The 6223-nt window shown below is 44.4% G+C and overlaps 1 protein-coding gene across 2 annotated transcripts in view; it reads left to right on the top strand.

Moving 5' to 3' along the window:
- The window catches only part of RPTOR (regulatory associated protein of MTOR complex 1), a 1825560-nt gene that overhangs the window by 1785046 nt on the left and 34291 nt on the right, over positions 1-6223 (top strand). The gene's annotated exons all lie outside the window — the stretch shown is intronic.

Here is a 6223-nt window from a genome sequence, read left to right as displayed (position 1 = left end):
TTTGAAAAATTTGGGGTGGCTGAATTTAAGGAGGAAAAAATCTGCTTGGTCTGGGGGCCATAAGAGCCCTAAAAAGTGGGGACAGACAAGCACTGCCCATTAGAAGCTGTTGAAAGTTATTCAGATGGAAAGCACGGTACTACTGATACAGATGTGGGCTAGCAATACCGCCATGTTCTTTCTTTCTGCGAAGCTTCTTCCAGGAAATTCTAGGACTTTTGTTTGCCCAAATAAAGCTAGTGAATTCTCCTTGCACTTTCTTGAACCAAACCTTCTTAAATTCTAATGGAATAGCGTTAAACAGAAAGGTGAACTTCGGGAGGATTGACATTTTCAAAGGATTAGATCTACCTAAAAAGGACAATGGAAGTGCTCCCCAAGCCTGTAACAATTTTTTAACACCAGTGACTAACTTATCGAAGTTCACCTGAGCTAGCTTCTCCAAATTGTGTACTATTGGACTCCCAAAATTTCTTGTCTTGTTAAGTCGCTCATATACTGGGTATTCCACTGCATTAACTCTGTTTTTTTGCTGATTAATGGAGTACCTAGATACCTTTTCAAAACTTTTCCAAAGTCTCCTAGATTGCAGAGAGAGTTGGGCAAGTCTCCTGTAAAAATCATCAGGTCATCTGCATACAACCCTATTTATTTTGACCAGCCATTACAGATAAAGGGGTAGATGTTCCGGCATGCCCTTAGTTTACAAGCCAGTAGCTCCATGTAGATGTTTAACAGAAGGGTGTAAAGGGGGCATCCCTGCCTGGTCCCCCTACCGATGTTTATTAACTTAGTAAGGTTCCCATTTACTAATACCTTCGCCGATGGGTTTTTATATAGTGCCCTGACTGCTGCCAAGAAGACTTCTCCTAAATTGAATCGTTTGATCATCTTCTACAGGAATGGCCAGCTAACCCTGTCAAAGGCCTTGGCAGCATCAAAGGTCATCAGTGTTAATGGGTTCCCATATTCCATCGCCAGGTCGATTGCACCTATTAATTAGTGGGTTAACTCATGATGTTGTCTCCCCATCATGAAGCCTTTTTGGTCAGTGTGAATTAGGTTCTCACCACCTTATCCAGTCGTTTTGTTAGAATCAGGGTGTATATTTTATAATCACTGTTAAGGAGGGAGATGGGTCTATAGGATTTGCAGGCCCTTTGATTCTTATTTTGTTTAAGGAGTATAGTTATTGTGGCAACGTCCCAGGATAACGGGAGATTCAAGCTGCAAATAAAAGCTGAGTTAAAAATCTGTAGCAATATCGCAAAGCTTGTCCCTCAATATGATGTAGATCTCATTTGGGATGGAATAGTGGCCTACAGCTTTTCCCTTTTTTTAGACTCTAATAATTCGAACAATTTCCTCAAGGCTAATGGGGCTATTTAGATTGTCTTTCCTAGTCCCCTGTAGGGATGGAAGTTCCAAGTCTTGAAGAAAGTCCTCAAACTGTTCTTCACTTACGTCACATCCTCTGTATAGAGGTCTTGGAAAAACTGGGCAGATGCATTCTCGATCTCATCATTGTCAGAGATTATATTTCCTGAATTTTGACACCTAAGATCTTTAATTTGATTCCTTGTCTGGTTGGCCTTAGTCTTCCAGGCAAGCAATTTACCCCACCCCTCCTCATATTCATGGTGCGACAACCTGCTACTTTCCGATTTCCCCCTAACGATTGCTTCAAGATAATCTGCTAGCTCCGATCTTGATAGTTGCAGCTTTTGCTCAATTTGTAATGCGTTTGGACTGTTAGGGATTTGGTCAAATTCCAGGTGAATGGTATGTACTGCAGCTACAAGTTTTATTTATATCTTCCCTGACTTTCCTATTTTGTACAACAGTCAAGCCGGATAAAATACCTCTTCGGAAGGCTTTGTATGTGGTCCATACATTATGGAGGGGGGCTGAATCCAAATTAGAGAGCAAAAAGTCGTTGGTGGCGATTTTCAATTTCCCCACTACATGTGGCTCAAGAAGTAGAGAACGATTTAAAGTCCACCTATGAGAAAGAGGCCTTTTCTTAAGAGTAATCTCTAGGATAACTGCGGAATGGTCAGATAGATGTTCCGGGGCGTGAGTGACTCTAGTAGTGTTCTTACTAGTGACTGAGTCCACAAGGAAGAAGTCTATTCTAGACCGGTGGCTTCATTTTTTTTTTTTATTATTAAAGGTAAATTTTCACCCTGCCGTCCCTGCCTTACATCCAATCAACCTCCAAATATCAGTGAGGCCAATGTCCGCCATCAGTTGCTTCAAAGCAATTTTCCTATTTAGGGCAGTTGCCCTCCTAGATGTTGTGTCTTGGGCTGGATCTCTAACTACATTGAAGTCCCCACCCAAAATTATAGGGTTGTTGATATCAACCAGTTGGAGGAGTAAAGTACGTAGTGAGGTAGGATTGTCCAAGTTAGGGCCGTAGTACCCCACAAAAGTCAGCCAAGATCCCTGAGTCTTAGCCCTAGCTATTGCCCATCTACCAAGAGGGTCAACTGTACAGTCACCTAGCATAGCTTGAATATGTTTTTTAAAGAGAAGTTCAACTCCCTTCGCTGGACATGAGTGAATGGTACACACACAATGATCAACCCACTTCTGCCATTTAAGTATCTCAGCCCAGTCCTCGTTAAACAAGTGGGTCTCTTGTATAAAAAAAAACTCACTGTCCGAGAGTCTCCAGTACTCTAAGATTTTCTTCCTCCTAGCGACAACTCTGAGGCCGTAGCATTCCAAGATAAGATTTTCAACTGCAAAGGAAATAGGTAGATATGCAGTAACCTGGGTAACCTGGTCCTACCACACATGTTTGGGAGCCTGAAGCATTACTGCAGTCCACTTAAGCTATGTCAACAAATGAAGGATTTTATTTTTAACCCAAATGCTCCCCCACCCAGTGAAAAGATAAAAGTACTTTTTTTTGTTTTCTTTTTACTAGTGACCCCACCATCCCACCCATGGGAACCCTCCCAGATGTTGATGTTGAGAGTTATTCTGGTGACTACCTCTAATTTGAGCTCTCTCGCTACTTCCCGGCAATAATGATAAGGTTATTTTGAATGTGCTTTAATCTTTTCAATCAGGCTACTAACTTTATTGGGGTCTCTAATGTTGTGCATTTTATTGTTCCACATCACCTTTAGGGAAGCAGGGAACCAGAGGTTGGCAGCCCCATCCCCCTCGGCTCTTGAATAAACTTCCCTAACTCCCATTGTCTCTCTTGTGTGGTGATTGAAATGTCTGATCTGATACGGAAAGACCACTCCCCTTTCTTGTATGATCCTGATTTAAGGGCCCTGGCAAGGGTTTTCTCCTTCATGGAGTATGACTTAAAATTCACCAAAATCCTTCTCAGGTTTCTCTTCCCTGGTCTCTTCGTGAAAGGGTCCTGGTGGACTCTCTGGATGTTATCTTCTAGGCTATGCTCCTCTATTTCCCTGTTAAATTATTTTAGGAGTCTAATTGTAAACCTCCTGATGTCTTCTCCCTCAAGACCATCCGTGACATTCAGGATCCTTATGTTATTTCTCCTAGCGTTATTTTCAAGATCTTCTAGTTCATACCGGAGCTCTTTATCGCTATCCTTCAGTTTTGCGATCTCGTTTTTGTTAGAATCAATTTTTTTGAACGATCTTCAACAGAGGCCTCCATTGTCCCCTCTTTTTCCATCAGGTTAATAATCTTGCCTTCCAACATCTCACATGCGCCCTGAATCTTCTGTTGGTTCAACTCAGAGACTGCAAACTTTTCCCTGACTTCCGTTAACAGGGTAAATAGTAGTTTCTCCCTGCAAGATTGCTTGGTCTGACCAACTGTTAAGGTGGGTAATTCTCTTTGAGTATGCGGTTGATTCAATATCTCATTCCCTGCCGCTGCTAGGGAGCTAAGCATATTTTCCAAACATAAAGTGTTTTTCTTGCTTTCAGTAGTGGGGTTATCCTCCATAGCACTCGAGGATCCGCAAGCTTCAGGAATATGTGTAGGAACAGGGCATATAGCTGTGGTAGAAGGGACGGGCTGAACTGTTTGGGATTGGACCCTAAAATAGGGACGAAGTGAAGGCGTAATTTTTATACTTTCAGATTTCCCTTTGGGTTGCCTTCTCCCTTCATTCAGCAAAGTTTTATCTGTGGATAGTCTTTTGGACGTTGTAGATGGGGACGTGAAGGAGAGTACGAGAAACCATGTTGTCTAAGTTCTTCTGGGGGACCAGAGAGTGGTTCTTTTTTATGGGGGCCCCTAAAGGGTTTTGTCCTTTTCCCCAGATAGCCTACTTCTTAGAGTATACCAGTTTGTAAAGCAGGCCGGGGATTCACTTAATTCTTCACCCTCTATTAGGGGTGCTTCAGATAATTTAGGAGCCCCACCTAGAACAGCCTCGTGCAAATTCTCCTTTTTTCTCCTTACCGGGGTCATCAGGGGGCTTTGAGCGACATTCTCCGGTCCTATCTTCCTGTTCTCTTCCCTAACATGGGAGGGCAGCCTCTGTCTAGGCAGGCAAGCACAGTCCTCAATGCCGACAGCCACTCTGCTGCTCCCGCTGCCCCGGAAGCCGATCCTAGCAGTAGCACACCGGCCCTATTCAGCAGCTTTGCCTCACCCCTACAGAGACCCCCGACATCCTAGCACAAGTAAGTTTTAGTTTGCCGCGAGAGAGCTCGCGACCGGCACTAACTGACTGCCGCCATGTTCCCTATACAGCACTCAAGAGTGTCAACCCCAGCAACGCTTTTCATCTCGAATGGAGCTCAGGTCTCCTGTACACTTTTCCGCCCATACCACTCCTGCCATCAGAGTTCTCAAGAAGATCATGAATGATTGGGCCCAAATCATCCCTGTGGCTACACACACAGCATAAAGAGTCTGGTATCCCGAGCTACTGATTATGGTAATTGATCCTGTGATCAGGCTGTCCCTTCAGGAGGATCTTATCTCACATTAGCAGGGGAGAGTCCTCCACCTGAACCTGTCAATTCTCTGCCTTCTTGCGTGGAAATTGAGCGGCGGCGGTTGATAGCTTTTGACCTTTCTCGCAAAGTCTGCAATGTTATTCTGGCAGCCAGGTGTACCTCCTCCAACACTGTATCCGCCTGCTGTTGAAAGCGATTTCTATCATATTGTACAGAAAAGTCCATTGATCCACTTTCTGCCTCTCTTTCCGATATTGTGCTTTTTATTCTTACCCTTGTCCAGCAGGACTCTGCTTTGGGTACTCTGAAGGGTTATCTTCCTGCTCTGTCTGTCTTCTTGCGACTGCCCTTTGTAAACAGATTTCTGATTGTCCTTGTATATGTTCCCCCCCTTCTCCTTTTATTGTGCCTCAGTTGGACATTAACTTGATCCTTGCATTCTTGATGTGTACTCTTTTCGAGCCTCTTCACAATCGTCCCTCCGTCTGCTCACAATTAAAACCGCCTTTCTCGTGGTAATGACATCTGCTTGGAGGGTGAGCAAGCTACAAGCTTTGTCATCCAAGCCTCCCTTTTTCTCGATTTATACTGACAAACTGTTGCTGCAGATTAGGGCCTCTTTGTGCCAAAAGTGGTCACACCATTTTAAGTGGGCCAATCTGTCACTTTACCCACCTTCTATGTTCCTCCACATCCTTTCAAAGAAGAGGAGCGACTCCACCACCTGGACCTAAAAAGAGCATTGTCGTACTACTTTGACCGCACAGAAGAGTTCTGAGTGGCCGACCAACTCTTCGTGTGGTATGTTGGCACAAAGAAGGGTCAGGCGTTGCAGAAGCGCACCATCTCGCAATGGGTCATAATCTGCATCAAGATCTGCTACGCATTGGCAAAGAAGCAGCCTCCTGAAGGGTTAGGAGCTCATTCCACCAAAGCTAAAGCTGCGACCATTGAACTAGCATGCGGAGTTCTGGTCCTGGATATCTGTCAGGCCTCAACATGGGCATCTCTGCACATGTTTACTAAACATTACTGCCTGGACAGTCAGGTCCGCAGGGATGGGCACTTTGCCTATTCGGTCCTTCAGGAATTTCTAGTTAAAATTTGTCCGCAGACCTTCAACTGGGGCTGGTATTCCATGAGTATCTATTCAAAGGTAAGGAATCTCTGGCTAGAAGTCTCTATCAGATGAACAAGTTACTTACCTTTGGTAACACCTATCTGGTAGAGACTATCTAGCCGCAGATTCCTTACCAACCCACCCATCCTCACCGCTCTGCGGACACATTTCTAGGGACAGGGCTGATCCCTTTCAG

Source organism: Triturus cristatus, chromosome 7 (genome assembly GCF_964204655.1).
Source record: "Triturus cristatus chromosome 7, aTriCri1.1, whole genome shotgun sequence".
NCBI classification, from domain to species: domain Eukaryota; kingdom Metazoa; phylum Chordata; class Amphibia; order Caudata; family Salamandridae; genus Triturus; species Triturus cristatus.
The sequence above is the reverse complement of the archived record's forward strand: the minus strand, read 5'-3'. Positions and strand labels throughout refer to the sequence as shown.